Source organism: Pipistrellus kuhlii, unplaced genomic scaffold (genome assembly GCF_014108245.1).
Source record: "Pipistrellus kuhlii isolate mPipKuh1 unplaced genomic scaffold, mPipKuh1.p scaffold_m20_p_7, whole genome shotgun sequence".
Lineage (NCBI taxonomy): Eukaryota > Metazoa > Chordata > Mammalia > Chiroptera > Vespertilionidae > Pipistrellus > Pipistrellus kuhlii.
The window spans coordinates 59,324,129-59,346,477 of record NW_023425573.1 but is presented as its reverse complement, the minus strand read 5'-3'; positions in this window follow the sequence as shown (position 1 = coordinate 59,346,477).

The window sequence follows — 22,349 nt, the reverse complement described above, 5'->3', positions numbered from 1 at the left end:
GCTCATTCCTCTTTCTACAATAGAAGACTCTCAATCCTCCCAGTTGCTTGACTTATACTCTCTTTTTATTCAGGTTTCTACTGAAATATCACCTCTACCAAGAGGCCTTCCCAGGTCATCTAAAATAATATATATATATATATACTTTTAATTATTTTTATTCTCTACTAGAATGTAAATTCCAGGAAGGCAAGGGCCCTGCTTGTTATTTTTATTTTTTTTAAATATATTTTATTGATTTTTTACAGAGAAGGGAGAGAGATAGAGAGCCAGAAACGTTGATAAGAGAGAAACATCGACCAGTTGCCTCCTGCACGCCCCCTACTGGGGATGTGCCCACAACCAAGGTACATGCCCTTTACCGGAATCAAACCCAGGACCTTTCAGTCCGCAGACCAATGCTCTACCACTGAGCCAAACCGGTTTCGGCTGCTTGTTATTTTTAAAGGTCTATGTTCAGTGCCTGGCACATTGTATGTGCTCAATAAATACTTATTGAGTGAAATAATGACTGGCTAAATGAATGAAAAAATGTGAGTGTCCATTGCATAAACTCTGCATAAGGTTTGTAGCCAAGTCTATATTTTAAAAGTACTGTCTCTTGTTGTAGATCAAATACCTGATCGTAGTTAATAGCACTTAGCTTTTCCCACTTTTTATAATGGCCCACACTTTTGCTCTTACCTCAAAAACCTGGATGGGTTCTTTTAAGCCATTGCTTTGAAGACATTTGTATATTTTTCTAAAGATGTTTAATGAGTTGGAAATAACCATGCATGAAGCACTTTTAGTGTAGCCTTTACAAAGTTAGCTTTTGCAGTTTAGAATTCTGGTTAGATAATTCACTAGAGAAAAATGTATTCATTTATATCAGATTGTTTTTATTGCAGATGATTTTTGAAGCTACTTTTCAAGTTATTTAAAATATGTGGTTATAATAAAGTGATGAGACACAGATCCCCAAAAGACAGAAATCCAAACTGGGCTCACGTGGAAACTCAATGAACAGTTTTGCTGGCAGCATCACCACATAGGCAGTTAGAAGCAACTCTGTATATGAGGCAGTGGCTTGGCTGCTGGCACAGATGCTGAGGTCGAGGAAAGCAAAACTAATTGTAATTAGTGAGATTCCAGATTTTACTGCCCTAAACACTTATGAGAGTAGCTGCCCTGTAAGCAGAGGGAAATTTAGAGAAAATAGGGAGTTATAGAAACCTTAGTGCAGTTGTGCTGGCTCTTATTTGGCTTCCACTGTAGTGCTGAGTTTTGTATTGCTGCAGTAATTTTCTAGCTATAGGATATATAGCAAAGTGTGCTGAGATACATGAATGAGGAGCAAAGGAGAGAGAGTGAGAATTCTCTGTAAGGTAGATACTTGAATGTTCATAAAACATGTAGTTAAACAGATGTAACTGTGTGTATTTCATAGTTAAAAGTAAACGATAGCACTTATCTGTGAAGAATCTACAAAGGGAGGAAGTCACCTTAAAAAATGTTATAAAAAATGTGTGTAGAATGAAAGGAGAACAGTCATGCAAATACATTTCTTTGTAGCCTGTGTTACTATCTTCTTATAATTGAGAACAGTTTACTCCCAGGTTTGGCAAGGAAAATATTTACTCTAATTTTCTTTGTTTGATTTTTTCTTTTAAAAAAGACCAACAACTTTGAAGGAGACATTAGCGTGATATTCTAGGAGGTTACTTGCTGAGCTTCATATGACAATGGAGAACATCGCTGTGAGCCAATCAGGTGCTGCCTGTGGAGATGTTTTTGTTTGCAGCATTTTCACACACACTTATTCAATAAAGCTTTTGTTTTACTAGCATTGGAAAACTGCATTATGCTGTGATTTTGAAGTGACAGTGTCAGTGGGACTGGGGTATAAGATTTGAAGTGAACTGAGGCTGAAAATTAAAGCTTTGTTTTTGCTTAGTTGGGAAGGAAAGTTAAATTTAACATTTTTTTTTCTCATTTCTGTTCCCACTACCAGAAAAACATAAACAACTGAAACAACAAAAGTACAACTGCAAAACCAAATTTGTGTCTTCCTTGCATTTTTTTTTAGTGAGAGAATGTAATTTTAAATATATTTCTATATTTCTTAGGGCAATAAGAATACCAATGGGCAATACATGTATACTACTCAAGAAATAATATAGTCATTGTGGTTACAACTTGACATTCTGAAAAATGTCTGTTTAAACTGGATAAGGTGATACATACCAGCAAAGGACAGTGCCTGTTATTGGGCTTTCTGTGGTAAATCCAAATCACAACAAATGTCTTCCCCAGAGCTAAACTGTATGTTACAATCTTATTGTTTGAAAGGATACATGATGATAAGCTATTGCAGTATAAATTAGCTCTAACTTTGCCTCTGGCATTCTGATTGACTTTGGTACAATTGCTGCAGAGTTTTATCTTCTTCATCTAATAGATGAGGGGACTTAATCGTAATGTTTCTAATATGTATTTCTGTTCTCACACTCTATGAATCACTTTGTTTAGAAAATAATTCACACACCATGGTGAGTCTTTTAATAATGTATCAGTAGGATGTGTTCTTCCTAGCTGTGTGTATGGGTGCAAATATACTATAACCTGGAAGTTATCGTCTACACACTAATAAAAGAGAAAGATGCAAATTGACCATACCTTCACAATGCCCACCAGTCAATCAAGTGTGAGCATTCAAATTAACCCTACAAAGATGGTGGGTTAATTTAAATACTCAGGCACCCACTCCTTCTGCTCCAAGCCTTTGGGCTACATGAGAAGGCAGAATGGCGACTCAGGCCTGAGTGAACGTGGTACCGGCAGCCAGGGGAAGGATTTCATGAATCTTAGTGCATCAGGCCTCTAGTTTAATAATATTAGAGTTAAGAACATTACTGACTTATTTTTCCATTATGATTTTTGGTAATTATTCTTTATGACCTTATCTTCTATTGAATTCTGATGATTCCTTTCTTTAATGATATGTTGCAATGTCTCACATCTTTAAAAGAAATTATTTTTAATCCCACAATAATCGTTATCCTCTATCACTCTCTTCAAATTTAGGAATAATATTTAACCCCACTTTATTACTTACTTTTCTTATTTTCCTAAGTATTCATTTAACAAACTAATTAATAGCATTGATCTTGTCAATTTCATCCCACCTTTTTGAAATAAATTCCCAGTTAGTCATAATTCCAACTATTCTTCGAAGCCTCCCCAAGTTACAGCAAACACAAGACTTTGGAGTTTTCTGAATTGAGTCTTGGCCTCCCCTTTACATTTTCTCCCAGGCTCCTAATTTATATAATTGGTTTCCATGACCTTCAGGTAACTTATAGTTTCCAAATTATTACCTGTAGTTAAGTCATTGCTCATAAACTCTACCTTTCTTCTTGTCATAGCTACCCAGACACTCACTGCCACTTTAGTCTCAATATGTTCAAAAGAAAACCAATTGGATCTCTTTTCCCTACTTCCTAGGTTAGATATCTACATGCTTCCAAGATTGTTTTCTCTGGGTTACCCTCCTAACTCAGTTAAAAGGCCCTAGCCTTAGAATTTTCCCTCTTCCCTTTCTAAACCCATTGATATTGCTTTATATTAGATACTGATCACTTCCCACTGGAGCTACTGTGTTGGTGTGTTATCAGGTTTCCCTGTGTAGCTATTTTCAATCCAACTCATTAACTATGGTGCAGTCAGAGAACTTGTTTAAAACTAGAGGTATGATCACCTGTATCAACTATTTAAAACCTTTCATGTATGCTCTTTCTTTCTAGACAAGTCCAAATATCAGGGAATGAAGGGCCCTTTCTTTTCTATATCTAACTCTCCAAATTAGTACATTGTACTTCCCCCAATTGCTCTTAGATGCTGTGTTAGAGGCAAACACACTACTTACAATCCTCCAAACATGGCATGCTACTTAATTTCAATCCCTATACTGCTTTAATTACCTGAAGTGCCCTTTATACATGATCAGACTGATAAACTCCTATTCATCCTATGAGACGCATTACATGAAACTTTTTATAATACTCCCCATAAGCACAAGAGATTCTTCTCTCCTAGAGTTTCCTGAGCCGGTTCTCGCATACCTTGTCCAGACCACATTTATTTTCTCTCATTAACCATGTTTTATTTATCTGTGAATCCCCTACAGTGCCTAACACTGACCCTGATCTATAATAGTTACTCAATACATGTTGGGTAAACAAAGCACAAAAAAATATTTGAGGAGTATGATTGATAGTGCAACAATTTCTGCTGAGGATTCAGGGATCTTTTTTTGTGCGGCACTTTTCTCCCCATAAAAACAATGAGTGAATAAAAGAATAAAACGGAGAATAGGTTTGTATTAAAATCTTGAAGGATAACGTGGCTGTCGATAGGGAAAGATCAAGAGGAGGAAGCTGGAGTATTTTGGGCACTTCTGAAGGGGAGATGGAGACCATCTGGAGAGGAGGATGCTGCAGGAATGAGTGCCAGGATAGAGATAAAAGTGAGTGGAAAGGAAATGGTGGCTGAACAACATCAAAGAGGGAACTCTGCTGCAGAATTGAACAAGTAACTGTGCACTCACCCTGGCAGAGATACAAGTGGGTGGCATTGGATGATGTATCCTGATGGTTCTGACAAGCACTAAGAAATGGGGACATCATTTGGTTTAAGAAATCTTCCTCCAGTATAGCCGGGCTTATGCACTTAGGGCAAAGTAACAGGAAGCACCGGGGTATGCTCTGATGTTTTCAATTTCTTTTTATAAGCAAATGTATCTAAGTATGCTTTTTCTCCTTTAAGTAACACTAACTTAAACTCTTAATTTAATATAGCCTTATTAACATGTTTAACTCTTATTTCCTTTTTAGAAAATTACATCCAATTAGTACACCAAGAGCATCATCTAAGATATCTCTTTTCTGAAATCAATCATTTTTGTGTCTGCCATGGATTTTTCTCAGCAGAGCTCAGGTACATCTGTGTGTGGACAGAAAATTCATGTGACTAAAAGAAGAGGCTGTATTTGTTTGATTTATTTTTAAAAAATGTAAAGACAAACATCCTCTTCAGCCATTTGTTTACAATTAATTGCTAATAATAGATAGAAAGATTTGAGAGCAACAGGAAGTGTAAATAGCATAAAAAGAAAAAAGAAAGAAGAATAGTGTTAATAATAGTTGCAGATGGTTAGCGTTTTCTCTGGAAAGTATTGTTTTAAATTTCTGTTAAATCTTGCCAGATTTCGGGAGATTGTTTGATCTTAAGTAGAACATGTTGCCACTACTCTAGTGATAGTAAAAGCTGCTGAAACATTTGCAAAATAAAAATCAATATACTGGAAATGCATGAACTTATATGTTTAGGTGATAAATCCATGAGTACCATAAAGAAGTGACATTTTATGTGGTTACACTTCTAGAAAATCAAGTTGAATCTTTCGAAGTATTTATACAACACCCAAGATCTGAATTGTAATTTTTCTTAGATGGAATGAATACTAAAAAAAAAAAAAAAAAAAAAAAAAAAAAAAAAAAAAAAAACACCTTTCAAATACAAATACACACATATATTTTCCTTAATATATTTGAAATTAATTTATTGCTTGTTTTTCAAACAGTGAAAACAAATTATGTAAGTCAGTGATTAATATTTGTACTGATCTAAATACTGGGAGACTCTTTAATAGTATAGTTGCAAAGAAAATATTTTAGTGTGCTTTGTAGATGCTTGGATGACTCAGAGTTCACAGCTTCATTTAAGGTTGAAACGGTGACACGTTTACTATTGAGTTACATTCAAGCTTTTTTTTGGCTTTTTATCTAAGGAATTTTAGTAAAATATGCAATAACTGCATCATCTTCAACTTCAGGAGCTGTTAATGAATGAGAATATGACACCAAAAACCTATTACCATTAATATGTTTGTAGTGCAAAGTAGCAAAATGAGAAAAAAAACAAAGATGCAAACTAAACAACAACAATAAAACACTACCCACTATATTTTGGCTACTAATACAGTATTTCTTAGTGCTATGTATAGAGAGTGGTTGTTTTAATTCACTCTCACTTTAGCACTGGGTATCATTTTGGACACTGATTTATTAAAGAGTCAGTGGAAGAATCTAAAACAACTTGAAGAGCTGTTTTAGAATAAGAGGTGTTATTCTAGTGAAATTCTTTGGAAGTTGTCCCTCTTGAATTTACAGTCACAAATTTATATTCCCTTTGTGATCTAAGTGCAAGCGATCCATCTTCTGTTCAAATTACTGGTCAATATGTCAGTCAGATCAGATGCCACTAATAAGATGCTAAAAAGTGCTTCTGAGAAACAGGGGGATTTCTTTAACAAGGGAGAAAGTGCTTTCTGATCCATTTCTTACTTGTAAAAAGCATTATTACTCTTACAGGCTGTTCTGTCATAATGTGGTTTTAATTCTTTATAAGAAGGAAGAACACATTGTAGAATTCTAAAAATAAGTAAAGAATTGCGTATGGGTAGCCTCCATAATAGGAGCCCTAAAATCTGGGTAATAACATAGTATCTCAGGAAGTACTGTGACCAACAAAATGAGGAGGAATTTTAAGAAAGGCTATAAAAATATTTGGCAAATCCTCTTTTAATGAAATAAGTTTTCAAAAATTGCTTTTGACTTCTAACAAATTTTGTTTCTCATGTTCTGAATCAAGTCCACCAACTCCAAAATACCAAACCAATAAACAGTCATGGGAATCCTATGAAGAAGCAAAGATGATGTTGCCTGGTGAAAGAGAATGCTCTATTTTTCATGTGAAACTTAGTTACCTCTGAGAGCAAGAACAATATTACTCATCTTTTAGTGTTTCCAAATACATCATTATTCCCATTGCTTATCTGCCTTTCTTCCCAGTTAAGTATAGTGACCAAAACTTGGATTAAATTGAATTCAATTCCATTCATACATAAATGTTAGAGGTACAAAAATTAGTAAAATCCCAAGAGCAATGGAAAGGGATAGAGACTGGGAAAGGGGTTGGTGTCAAGGTCATATCAATCTGCCTGCTGTGTGAAAAATTAATCATATTAGGGAAAGTAGATCAGATAGCATACTATTGCAGTTATACAGATAGCAGGATAATGGCTTGAATTAGGGGGGCAGAATTGGTGCTAATTTTTGGATTGAGTAAAGTTGTAAGACATTATGCAGGTTTAGGTATCAGGGAGGAACACAGGGTGGGATCATGAGTTGTGCTTTGTATTACTCAGTAGATAGGAGAAAACATTGGAAATAAACCAAGTTGAGGGTTGAGAAAATGGGGATAGAGATTTGGCTTGGGGTATTTGAGACCTATTGAATCTTTTTCACCTTTGCATAGTCTTAGTGAAAGGTCAATAAATGAGTTAATTAGTGAGGTATGACTCACATCCTCTATATACCTTTCTATATATAAGGAGGAAAAATCAAAGCAAAGTTATATATTTTTCAACATGCCTTCATTCCTATTTGAAGGTAGAGATATTTCATCATGGAGGTTTTCTCAATTAGGATTTATGTAGTTGCATTTTTAGTTTTCTCAACAAAATTAAAAGAAATTTTTTCTTTGATTCTTGTGTTTTCTAAATATCTTATTTTCTGTTGTTTGACTAATAGTTCATATATGGGACTTACTTTTTTTTAATAATTGCCAATAGTCTAGTAGATCATGATAAGCACTTAATTTTTAGAGTTTGGATACAAGAAGTTCCAAGCATATTTTTTTCTACTCAAATTTTTTAGAATTTCATTACTTCTGCCTATGTATGTGTATTTTGCTTCATAAATGTCAAAAGAGGTTTCTCTGCTTTATATCTAAGCCCAGTAACTAACCTAAGAATCAGCAAATTTGACAGACAACCTCCACCCACAAAACACAGTGATATACTCATGAATTCCCTTCTAAACAAAAAGTGAATTTGAAAACTATACCAAATATATTTGACAAGCTTGAGAAAAAATGCTCATTCTTTGTTTCAGTCTGCATTGACAAAATTATTGAAATTTTGTAACTATTTGAATACTATATTAAGAAAACCAGATTTGAAGATTTAGTTTCTCATTTCCTACTGCATTATGTACCGGTTCCTTGTCATGGCATTTAAAGAGTTCCACAGCATACACTGAGCAACTTTTCTATCTTTATCCTCTCCTCATCCCCTCTCTAGAAGCCTGTGTTCCAGTCTAGGCTGCTTGTCATTTTTTACTTTTCCTAATAGTTTTCTAGACCTGAAATCTTTCTTTAAAATATGTTTTTTTATTGATTCCAAAGAGAAACAGAGACATAGAAACATCAATGAGAGAGAATCATTGATCAGCTGCCTCTTTCAATGCCCCTTACTGGGGATCAAGCCCACAACCTGGGCATGTGTTCCGACGGGAATGGAACTGTAATCTTCTGGTTCATAGGTTGATGCTCAACCACAGAGCCATACCAGCTGGAAAGACCTGAAATCTTTTGCTCTCTAATCAGATTAATTCTCTTCTTTCCTTTAATTTATTGCCCATCTCCTATTAAAACGTCTAAAATTTTGATTACTTTCTCCCCCCATGGCCTGTTTCAAATACTAGCTCCACCATAGCAATGCATTGTTATTTTAAAAAGAATTTTGGACCCCTTGCATGTTTATCTTTTACTTTAACCTTGTTTAGCTCCTATTCATCTTCATCTGTATCCTTGTAGCTATTGTAGTGACTTACACATACTATGCAACCAATAAACATTTTTTATTAAGTTGAATCATCCCCACTAACAGCCCCTATTTACACTAGGCATTGGGAAATTATTCAAATCACAGAATCATCTTGTTTGCATAGACAAAGGTACTATACCAGGCTCTCCCCATTATATTGCCTCATTAGGCCTCATTCACCAAACATGGGTTGAACACCTACTAATTGCAGTGTGCTGTGTTACTCTGTCCTGGAAACAGGAGCAAATGTAATTACATAATCATGTGTCAGGAAAAATATATAATTATGTGCATCTCACATATTCAAAATAAATTTCTGAAATAAAATAATTAGATTAGCTTGTTATCAATTAAATCTTGTCCAAATAAAGATTGAATATTCAGCTTTGTTTGGTCTCATGTAAATGCTCATAGAGTTAATCCTTCCACTTGAGAAAAACAATTAACACATATCTCACCCAGACACTCATTTATTCAATAACTTTCTCAACCAAATTCATAAGTGAAGAATTTTTTTTTTTCTCAGCCTCTTGGTTGTTTTTCAAGGACACTTCGAAGGATTTGGGTTCAGAGTCCCTGATTTTAGATTTGTCTCTCAGAATTAGTTTGGAGAAAAAAAAAAAAAAAAAAAAAAAAGGCAGAAATAGAGCCAAAGTCTAGCAGCAGCAAACAATTGTGGAAAATCTGTGAAGTAATGTTGTCCTTGCAACATTTTCCGGCCTAGTTTTCAAGACCCATGGGCTTCAGATAAGCATTAGGTATGTGTCCAAAACAAACCACTGGGGTTTTTAAGCCACTGTCCATCCTTGGTGTAACTTTCTCACAAACAATAAACTTAATAAAGTACACTATTTTTTTCCCATGATTAAAAATTTTGGGGGTGAGGTAGGGTGGGGAACTTCTTGGTGTGTTTGATCTGACAGTGCACATTTTTAATTTAAAATTTCTGCCCAACATTGCATCCATAAAATGACCACATGATGACATGTGAGCCAAAAAGCATAAGAAGTGCATTATGGGTAAGGAGTTTATTTTTGTTATTCTTTTGAAATATTCAGCTGGTATTAAAAACAGATCTTTTGAGCTGGAACAACAGTGGTACAGGTAGACTTCCTACTTTTGGAAAAGATCTGGTCTTTAGCTTATGGGAACCGAGCCGAAGCAGATGTGAAAAGTTCAACTAAAGGAAGAACAGATTAAACGCACTTTTGTGGTTGAAAAACCAAAACAGATGTTATTATTAAACCTCAAAAACCTGGGTGCATTTAAGTAACCTAGGTGTCTGAATTTTAAATTTGTGTTTAAAATAATTAAGGCATTTAAAGCTACACAGGCTGTTATGTGTGTGTGTCTAAAACTCTTTAATCTCTAACTGAGGAGTTTGCATATTTAAAAAGAACACATACAAAACTTTCAGGAACATTGAGTATCTGTCACTGTGCTTGTCATCTGAAAATGAGAGAGAAAACATCTGACAATGACAAACAAAACCCTTTGGTTATTTTTAAATTATTTTTTCCAAAGCATTTTTTAAAACATGTATTTACATATTTTTATGTATCTTTCCAGAACAACTTCAAAATGTCTAGATGACTGACTGTTACAATGTAAATCCTAGAGAGATCAAGTCACACAGCAGAATGAAGGTGATGCCAATACATGAATTCACAGACCATTGGTCAACTGACTGGAATACTTCCCCACACCTGACAGCCTCTACCAAGGGACATAAAATGGTGCAGGAAAATAAGTATAAATCAGAATTGTCCCACAGTGGTGTGGCTACTCTTTGATATTTAATTTTGGCTCTCTCAATAACTTTTTGTTCTAACATGCCACCTCATCTACTTCAACCCAAAGAGGTTAGGAAGGCTGAGTCAAAAGGACACGGAGACCAGGTGTTATCCTGTGAAAAACTGTTCTAGAGGAAAGCCAGCAAAGAGAGAGCTTGGGAAAGGGAGGTAGTGGTGCTTCGTTTCCTAGTTAGCAACCTTTGATGATTAATCTAGATGTGTTTTACACATTAAGCCAAAAGAGATGTATTTAGCTAAAATAGACATTAAGGATGTAGCCTTTCCCCTCTATTTGAAAAAAAAAAAAAAAGAGTGTTGCACGATGTGGGAAGGTTTAGAAGATTGCAGGCTTCTATATCACATAATCTTCAGGTGTTATTAGTGGGATAGTCTCCATTAATTATCCATTCCCATTGGAAGAATTCTTTTCCACTCTGGTTCCCAAATTGGGAGAAGGAATAGGTGACTTCCAAATTATCTGGTTATTGTTTTCAATCGACACATGCTTTTGCTTTCTACATGAACATTTCAAAACGTTTTTAAGATGATTCCAAGTCCTACTCCTTCATTCCTTCACTCTCCATCCTCAGTTTAAGAACCACATGGAATGACCACTGCTTTAATTTAACACCCAGAAAAAATATATATATATATATATATATATATATATATATATATATATATATAGAGAGAGAGAGAGAGAGAGAGAGAGAGAGAGAGAGAGAGAGAGAGAGAGAGGTACATTTCATGTAAGACTTAGATGTGGAGTTCTCTTGAAAAAATGTGAAAGAGAGAATGTGAACAGAGAAATGAGAATACATAAGAGGATGCAACTTTCTAACAATTAGAAATCATTTGTTAATTTATACTTTAATTCCATAAATACCCATTGAGTTTCTATTGAGGTCTATTCAATAATTTTTCTAGACAGTGGGCAGGGAAACAAAGAAACAAAATGTTTATCTCTATGATATTTGCATTTAAAGGGGAAAGGAAAGATGATAAACAAGCAGACAAATGATTAATGCATCAGGTTTTTCTCTGAAGAAAAATAGAGCAAGAGGATAAAGAGGGAGTGTATGTGCTTTAGAAAGGTGTTTAAGGAATCCCTTTTTGAGGAGGTGTCATTTAAGCAGAGACTTGACTGAAGAGAGAGAGCAAGGCAAGTGGGAAACTTTGGGAAGACTGTTCCAGGCCAGGGTAGCAGACATTCAAAGGCTCTGAGGCAGGGGCTTTGCAGTCTATATCTGAAGAATAGCAAGGACATTGTGCTAAGTGAAATAAGTCAGCCAGAGAAAGGTAAATATCACATGATTTCACTTATTTGTGCAATATCATGAACAACATAAACTGATAAAGCAGATCCAGAGACAGAGAAGCATTGATCAGATGCTCAAATCTCAGAGGAAAGGTAGGGGAGGGTGGGAATAAGGGGGGGAGAAATTGGGGATAAGGACACATATCTAATACCTTAATCAATCAAGGAAGGAAGGAAGAAAGGAAGCAAGGAAGGGGAAAAAAAAAAAAGAAGGAAGGAAGGAAAGAAAAAAAGGAATAGCAAGGGAACCAGTGATGCTAGAGAGGAATGACTAACAAAGAGAGTCATAGCACCAGAGGCTACAAATGTGTTTGGGGTCAGATTATGCTAGACCTTGAAGGGTAAAGAAAGGTTTTAGGGGTTTATTCTAAGTGAAATGACCAGGCTTTGTAGAGTTTTGAGCATCATGCCAATATCATCTGGCTTTAGATTAAAGGTTCCCTTTGATAGAAAGTAGAAGTCAGATTTTGGTGGGCAAGAGAAAAGAAAAATTGATGAAGTTATTTAAATAGTTTCGGTAAGAGCTGGAATTAGTTTATACTAAAGCACTAGAGGTGAATTTGAAATATGTTTTGAAGTTGAATCAATGGATTTTCCTGATGAGTTATATTTGTGGGAGAAAGAAATGTTCAAGGATAACTTCAAGGTTTGGGCCTGAGTAGCTATAAAAGTGGAATCATCATTTATGAAGATAAGGGAATTTATAAATATACAGTAATAAGCCATGGACTCATGTAGTAATCTATTGAGTGTCTACTAGAGGAAAAGATAGAAAATGTACAGCTAACAAGCTAATATATAAGAAAATACTTGATTAATCAAAAAATTAACAAATAAATATAAAACAGGTGGATCAAATAGAAAATAAATAATATGGCTGATATAAACCCAACTATCAGCAATTAACTACTCTATATGGACTTAAATATCCCATTTAAAAGTAAGATGACAGAATGATTAGCAATATAAATTGAGGGGGGGAAAAATCTAGGAGTAGGCCGAAACCGGTTTGGCTCAGTGGTAGAGCGTCGGTCTGTGGACTGAAAGGTCCTAGGTTTGATTCCAGTCAGGGGCATATACGTTGGTTGTGGGCACATTCCCTGTAGGGGGTGTGCAAGAGGCAGCTGGTTGGTGTTTCTCTCTCATCGACGTTTCTAACTCTCTATCTCTCTCCCTTCCTCTCTATAAAAAATCAATAAAAATATATTAAAAACAAACAAAAAAAACAACAACAACAACAACAAGAAAAAAACTAGGAGTAGGACCAGGTAGGAAAGAATGAAAATTATAATTCAGTTAGGATATGGGAAGTGGAAATGATTAGTTGGCATTTGAATATGGAATTCTGGAGTTGCAAAGAGAGATGGAAGTTGGAATATGTAAATTTGAGTTTAGAATTTTCCAATAGTAAAGAATCTACCTCTCAAATTTACATTTAAATGGTGACTAGGTGAGCAGTTACATAAGTACTTACAAGAGATTGTTTTAAAAGAGATTCAAACACCTTTCTCTTACTTGTATTAGTAAACTTGTAAGATTTCTCTCCTGGAATTCTATACTCTGTCAAAGAAGTATTTTACTGAGAGGGAATTCAGACCAGATGGTTGCTACAGTCTTTTTCAAATCCACAGGTCTACCTTAAAAGGCATAAGATGCGTGATTATTGAAGGTAAACCATTTTATTTCTTTAGAAAAAAAATACTTTTTTTTTGTTTCATCTTAATCATATGAAACAACTTTGAGGATTACTAGCCCTTAAACTCCTAAAGAGCTCCAAGCTGCCCTCAAACTCACTAATCTGCCTTGATAAATGCCATTGAGGAAATCACTGACAAACTACATTCTGCTCAAATTTAATTTTGTTAGAAATGTTTGGAGACTTGAAGATTAGATATCTTATATGTACATGCGTATTAAGATTTTATTTATTTCTATCTTTTATTACCACCTTATTACCAGTTTTCTAAATATGCAAATTAAAACAAAATCTAAACATACTTCCCTATTGTGTAGTTGCGATAGCTTATTATTATAATACAGGGTTCTCGGCACCATGGCTCTTGATTTTTGGCTCATATTCAGCAGGTGGTTGTTTTCATATAAATTTAAGTATTTGCTGCATTGAATTTAACTGAAACCTAAATCTACAAACATAGTTTGCTCTTAAATGTTACCTTCCTTTCTAATTTTGGATTGTCAAAATATGTTTGAATATTGACTCTATATTCCAAAACTTAGCAATCCCTCAAGCTTTACATTAGCATAAAAATGAATAAACTTCCTCCCATGTTTCTTAATTTAAGAAATAATAATAATAATAATAATAATAATAATAATAAAGAACGTTTGAGCAAAATAAAAGAACAGAAGCCCTTGCCATACCACATTATATATACTTCTCAGCTTGTTAACGGTCAAATGAGTAAAGTTACATTTCATCAGAGATTAATTTAACTTATGCTAATACAAATAAGAGGAGAGAGATATAAGAGAAGAGAAAGATAAAACACTGTATATAATAAAGGTATATAATAAAGGTCTTCTTATACTTCATTCTCCTCCATTGATGTATGCCTTATGGTTTTAGTGCTCATAGGAATCCTAGTTTTCACAAAGGTCTTAGTTTGATCATTTTGAGTGTGGTTCCAGTTTTTTAAGGTTTTTTGAGGGGATATACAATATGGTTTGTAAACTTGAGCCAACTATAAAATGCACAAGGATAGAAAAAATGAATAGTTCCATAGATACGGGAAAAAACATCTGTATTGTACTTACTGAGATACATTAAAACTATTTTAAGGATAATTTTGACACCACAGCATTATTATTCTACAAAAAAATAGTGAAACCCTTAACAATATACTAATCCCCTTGACTGTATTATGATCTAACCCATTATATTTTATCAATAAGGACTAGAGGCCCAGCGCATGACATTTGTGTGTGGGTATGGTCCCTAGGGCTGGTCTGCGATCAGGGCCATCTTCCCCAGCTGCCCTTAGCCAGCCCCACCACCTGCAACCACCCACCCCCCAGTTCCCCACTCGCCATTGGATGATAGGTGCCTGTTGGCTGGGGAAAGAAACCAAGAGGTGGTCAGTGTGCCTCATAGTGACTGATCTAGCGGCTGTTCTGGTTGTTCTGCCATTAGAGGCAATTTGCATATTACCCTTTTGTTATATAGGATAGAGGCCTGGTGCACGGGTGGGTGTCAGATGGCCTGCCCTGAAGGGGTCCTCAGATCGGGTTGGGAGTCCCTGCTAGGTGGCATGGCTGGCCTGGGCAAGGGACCCCAGCAGTTTGCAGGCCAGCCACACCCCTGGCTTTGTCAGGAAGGATGTCCAGAATGACATCCGGTCTATCTGGTCTAATTAGCATATTACCCTTTTATTATAATAGTATAGATATACTGTATAATTTTTATAGGAATACATATATATTATTCCTTTGCTTTTCCCTACTAGAAATACGCCCATAAAATAAAGTTGTCATTGAAATTACTTATGAATATTTGCTGTCTCCTAATTGTCCCTTTTTTTTCTTTTTGATCACAAATAATATTTTTTCACACATGTAACTTTCAATATTTTCTAGAATTCCTTTAAAATTAGATAGAACTTTTCACATTTAGATATTCTGATATTAATGCAGAGGGCAGTGCTAAATACTTCTTAAATAAAATTTTAGTTGTCTCATTTTGCAAACTACTTAGTACTATCCTTTTTTTTTTGGACTTTGTTTTCTTATCTTTCAAATTAAATTTATTGGATGCTATTGGTTAATGAAATATAGGTTTCACGTGTACCTTTTTATGATGTGTAATCCTCAAATGGCATTGTGTGCCCACCACCCATATTCAAATTATCTTCCATTATATTTGGCTCCCTTTTTCCTTTACTAGTCTTTTCAATTTCTGTTCATACATTTCTCAAAATGTGGCCAGTATGAAAAGGCCACATTTCATACTGCCTTCAAGATCTAGGCAAAGAGTGAGCATTTTCATAAAGTTTTCTCTGAATAATGCGAAAGCTCTTCTCTCATAATATAGTCATCACTTAAAAAATAATCATTCACTGTAAAAAATGTTGCCTTGTAATAATTTATGCATTTCTTATTATTTGTAAATATAAACTGAACACTTCCTATAATGTCATTTTAAGTATTGTAAATAGAGCAGAAGCTAAATAGAGTATTTTATAGTCTAATCTAGTAGTACAAACCGAAGAACATACATGCATAGCCTATGAACAGACAGTGCAGTGAAGGCCTGGGGTGGGGCAGGGACTAGGTGGAGAGGGACAAGGGCAGAAATGGGAGACATCTATAATACTGTAAAATAATGCATCTGCAAACACATAGGTACAGTTTAAGATAGATGGCTTAAGAACATCCAAGTGACTTCCTTCCCTGACTTCCCTTTTTTAAAAGGACCTTTTAAAAAAGTAACCATGTCTTGGTTTCATGTCCATGGCCTGATATACTTGGTGTTGAATAGACCAAGTGTATAGTTTCCCAAGTAATTCTAATGTACAGCTAGGGCTTAGTGCCCCTGTTCTCCACTCTCATTGAATGCCTGCCACAGAGCCTTGGTTTACAGGATACTGACACATGTTCCTTTGGCAAACCATCAGTACCTCATTGGGCTCTTCAAGAATTCACAAGGGATAGTGATAGCTCAAGAATTAAAAAAAAAAAAAAAAAAAAAAAAAAAAAGATGGGTTTGCTTTAGCATCCATTTTCTGGTAAAATATTTGGTACTACCAGAAAATTATTAACCCGTGGACCTTCTGCTGTGTAGCTGCCAGGAACAGCAGTCCCTGGAATTCTTCATAATTCATTTAACAAATCAATGATCAGGCATCCGTGGTCTTCACCCTCAGAAAGTGAATAGCAGCCATTTAATTTCCTTCACCAACTCCTTTGTAAGTGACACCCTGGCCTTTAAGACCTTATCTTCAGCTATTCTTTAATTTTAAACTTGATTTTCTAAGCCCAGACACTTTAATTTTTTTAAGCAAAATCTGTGTCAACTATGGTTAAAAAAGACAAATAATGTTACTAGCTAGCCAAGCTTACTCTACCAAAAGAAGTTTAGAAACATTTACTCTCTTAAATCAGGCTAAAAATGCTATTGTTTAGGGCAGGGTTGGGGAACGTCTGGCCAACAAACTATGTAAGGCCCTCAAAATCCCTTGGTTTGGCTCTGCCAAGGCATTAGGGGTGAGTTAATTAAGTGTTTGACCAAATAGAGGAGGGTAATTTGTAAGCTGATAAATTTGTATGGCCCACAAATGATGTTATACATATCCAAATGGCACTTGGAAGAAAAAAAAATGTTTCTCACCCTGCTTTAAGGTATAAAGGTAATTGAAGGAATTTATTGTTTTTTCTCTACCCACTATTTATATAGGGGTGTCGAACTCAATCAGAGAAGGGGCCAAAATCTAAAATCCAGCCTAAATCACGGGCCAAATGGTTTACTGAACAGTCATAAACTGTCATTGTGATGGAAACGCAGCGGAGTGCAGTGATGACAGCGCGGTGCAGGCCACATTGCAAGGCCTGGCGGGACGGATTTGGCCCGCGGGCCTTGTGTTTGACACATGTGATGTAGATGATTGTCTTATTTTCTCACCCTTCATGATCCTGCCCTGCTAATGCTACTGCATAAACAACCTGGCCTTCCCTTTTGTGCTATCTTATTTTTCTTTAAAGGTTAAAAAAAAGAGAGAAGGGCTATACAATCTACATCACTACTTAAAACTATTAGGTATATACACTGAGTGGCCAGGTGATTATGATCTCTGAATACATAATAATCTGGCCACTCTGTGTGTGTGTGTGTGTGTGTGTGTGTGTGTGTGTGTGTGTGTGCATTAGAGGCCCAGCACGTGAATTCATGCATGGGTGGGGTCCAGCCAGCCTGGCCAGGGGGAGGGGACATGGGTGGTTGGCTGGCCTGCCTGCTGGAGAACTCCTGGTAGAGCAGACAATTTGCATATTAGCCTTTTATTATATAGGATATACACTAACTGGCCAGATTATTTAAGCTTTCAGAGATCTTACAGTGTATAGAAGATAGCAATTTGCTGTTTGGGACAATCCAATTCAAAACACCAAAAACATAAAAACATAATAGATTTAGAGAAATTGGCATATGTTAGAGATTATGCAATCATTCATTTCCCACAGATTTCTTTTTATAGGAAACTTTGGAAAATCCCAAAAGAACTGACCCAGTCATTTAAACCACAACAGGTTTCTTTCAACATCAAAACCATGGGTAGGAGTGGGCAAGTAATAATTCTCTCTCTCTCTCTCTCTCTCTCTCTCTCTCTCTCTCTCTCTCTCTCTCTCTCTCTCTCTCTCTCCCTCCCTCCCTCCCTCCCTCCTTTCATTCTTTCTTTCTGGCATAGAGAGTCTGGTTCCAAGTGTGCATAGCTGTGACTTCTTTCCTGTGGATGCCTTCTGAACAGCCAATCTGACTTCCTCCTCAAACTAAAGCATCCTGAAAACATCCAAGCAGAGGAAGCATTTTTTCACCATGACATGGGAAAGGGCCACAGAGATCCAAATGGAAACGGACATTTCATGTGAATGACTGTTTCTACCCCAGCTTGGTTTCTTGCCTAATTCAACAGACACTTAGGTGGCTGAGGAGGAAAATTTTTCTTGAAGGAATCCAGCTTGGAGTTGGACACAGAGCATTTGACTGGTGGCCGAATTCCTTGTGCTAACTGGCAAAATTAGCAAATTTTTCTTTTAGTTGTTGTTGTTGGGTTCTGAAAATACTTAATTTCCTGGCAACAGATTTTTTTTCTTCTCTAGTACATAAAGGGAAAGATTTCCATGTACACCATATAATACTTCTTACATCTTAGAAACTATTTTCTCAACCAGGCAGGATCCCCTGTAGACTCACTCTCACTTCATGGCCTCCTGACAGCTGGCTTGTAACCAAAGGGTCTCAGAAAAGTCTTCCCTTTCCCTGATTGTGTGTGTCAGTGGGAGTCTGTTTGCTGTCATCAGAAGGTTCATCTTACATGGATGACCATGGGAAGTGTGTTTGTGTGTGTAGAGGAGGAGTGGGCACAGTGCCTAGTTTGAAGCTTTTAAATTACTCAAAGTCTCTGATTGAAGAATTAGAGATTAAGGTGGCACCTCTTTCCCTAATGCTCCCTGAAACAACATTAAATCTCTCGTTAGGGGCCACCTATCATATTGGTGGGACATTGTCCTGTGCATCAGGAAGTTGCTGGTTTGATTCTGGTCAGGGCAGGTTGCAGACTTGATCCCAAGCAGGGGTGTGCAGGAGCCAATCCATGTTCAGCTCTCACATCAGTGTTTCTCTTTCTCTCTATATAAAAAAGAAATAAAAATATAAAAATATACTTATTTTCAAAAGTGAAAACAACTTAAATGTCTAAATTTGGAGAATGGTTAACAACTATGACATATCTAAGGCTTTGTATTTGTATTTTTAAAGAGTATCCAAAAACATGGGGTAAAGTATCTGATGTAATGTAGAGTGAAGGAAAATTGAGAATAAAACACTAACACAGTTTAATAACAACTTTGTATAAGTATGCATAGTGTAAATGACTAAAAAGAAATGTCCCCAAATTGTAATAGTGGTTTTTGTCTATAGCTTGGCATTTCAGGAAGGATGGATCAGTGGATGGACAGATAGATAATTAATTGAAAGTTCTTTTGTAAGAAGGAAAATGCATTTTATTAGTTATAAAAAGAAAAAATATTTACTGAATCTATAAATACTATAAATTATGAAAATACCATTTTTGTTTTATAAGTCTAATCACCACAGAACAGAAATAGTGTAAAACAAGATAAGAAATTCCAAACAGGGCAGAGTTCTGAGAGACTACCTAATTTTCTCTTACTTTTCCAGGGGAGGAAACAAGAAGTAGATAGGTGCTATCTCTTTTATCAAGATTATTATTCCTTTATAATAAAGCCAGAACAAATCCTAAGCTCATTCCAATATGTAACAGATTGAATTTTATTGTTAATGCTGCTCTCTCTTTGTTTACATGTAAGTCAATTTTGATTAAAGTCTGGATTATTTGGTTGGCATATTTGCCTCCCAAATGGTCGGTCACCTGTTTCTTGATATGGAGGGTGGTTTGACATTCTAAATTCAAAAGGGTTGTCACAATGTTAACAGAAGTCTTATATGTTAACAGTGTCTGATAAATGTTAGAATGCAGCAAGAGCTTTTCTCTTTGAACCTGTTGCTATCTATGCATCTGACTTTTAACACAGATGGTTTCGAATTTGAGACTGATAAAAAAAAATGCAAGAAAAACAAATAAAAATAAATGACTTTCAATCCAGTAACACAAAGTTCCTTTAGTAAGACATTCTTCTTCTGCACCGTGAAAGAATTCAGTTAAAAATTGGCCAAGTTAATATATGTATGATGTTTTCAGAAACACTTTCCTGATGGTATGGAATTATTGTCATTAGTTAGAATTATTAGTTAGAATCAGCAGCCTTATTTCAATAATTTGCATAGGTCTTTTCTTAAATAGTTTGATAAAATGAGATTTTCTGAAGCTCAAGAGTAAGTTTATTTTGGTTTAAACTCTTCCCTGTCCCAATATGTGGATCTTATCTTGCAAATATTAACTGTGAACACATTGCATAATATCTACCTGGTGTTATAATCTTATAAGCCAGTCAGTGAGGATTTGTACTTTTTAACTAGGAAATATTTAAGGTAATGAGTTCTGAGTAATACTTATTAACTGTATTTTAATGCCCCATCCTTTTATTGGAAATATTAAAATTTCTTAGAAATTACTATATAAATGCAATTCTAATTATTTTACCATATTCATAAACCACTGCTTTCCTAAGAATAAAAATTACATGATTCAGGTTTAGAGAAACAAATTTTGGTGCTAATTCTCAGGTATTATATCCTCTTTTGGATATTACTGCTAATGCCTGATCCTAGTGACACAGGCCCCATCCTTGTACTGTTTTTGTAACCTGACAATTAATGGGTCTGTGCTGCCTGTCACTACTTGAGCCAATAAACCAGAGATAGAGTTGAATCAAATATGAGTGTTTATTCCAATACTTCCAGCAGTATGGGAGAGGAGCAGGTCATCCACAAAATCTGCTCTGCAGCCCCCTTAAACCAGCTGCTTATATAGGGTAGGACAAGAATGACATGGGGAAGCATGGATTATAGGCATGAGGAAGTGGGCTATGCAGGTGTGGGTAGGGTTCCGTTATTTGGGCAACTTGGTTGTTAATTTTTCCATGATAATAGGCTGGTCTTGAATGAAAATGACCTTCATTCTAAGATTGACTTTCAGGTCCAAGATTGACTCTCATGTCCCAGGGTGGGGGGGTGGGGAGGATACAACTTCTAGCCAAGTTAGAATATCCTTTCTTTTAACCAGAATGAGGAAATTGTGGTTAATAGAGCATGATTAACACTTCCCATAATCATAGCTAGTCCGCAATATTCTATTTTTGCTCCTATCATTTTCATTAGAGCTCCACTGAGTCATTTGTCAGGTATTTGAAATCTGGTGAAAGAAACAGGCTAACCTTCAGACTTTCACAAACAGACTTGCTCTTGTCAAATAATTCACAGAAATGGCCTCAAGAAAAGCTTGGAAGTCCACCATGTAGGACTTAAAATACAATACAGGAGCCTTGGGTAACATTCATAGACTTATTTTCAGAATTATTAGAATTGAAGATCCAGGTTTTTTTGTGTTTTGGTTTTTTTTTTGACATGAGCTATTGAAAAGTCCGGAGTAGGATTGATGGACCTGTCCTACTGTTGTAAGGTGTTTAGTTTGACCATAAAGTTTTTTTGTTGTTTTTTTGTTTTTTGTTTTTTGTTTTTGTTTTTTTAAAGGGGAAGTATTACATTGTTGGGAAGCATGAGACTTGGTTGGAAAGTTTGTGAGGAGGACATTCTGATAAAAGGGAAGCATATGGAATGTCACCTACCCTGTTTATCAGAATTCCCACTTAGGGGAGACTCAGGGGGATGTCAAAGGCAGCAACCTTATTATCCCTTGACCTTTGCAAACAAGTCTATACATATGCAGACTCCCAGGTTTTTACTAGAATCCTTAAACTTAATCACTGGATTCCCTTGCCTAGAGGACAATGTAAATACAAGTGTCATCCCAAGATTACTCACCCTACTGATTGTATTTAAGGATAAAATTTTCAATAAAGGCCTAAGGAGGCAGGCAGTAGAGGCTCTTGCACAGTCAAACTGAGTCTGAGTAATCTGTTCATCTGTGGTTCAGGGGCTGCTGGTCGGCCCCAGCATTTCATAAAAGCTAGGTGTCCAGCTCTGATTGCTATATTGGAAATTCTGGTAACACCTGGTTCTCTTCCTCTCCTGTCACAGATTGCTTTGTACTGGGTTGAACTGCCTGCTTACACCAGGCAGGATCCCTTCACTGGCTGCACCTTACCTCTAACCTAGCCAGCTTCAGCTGCACTCAAATGTTAATACATTTTCTCTCTC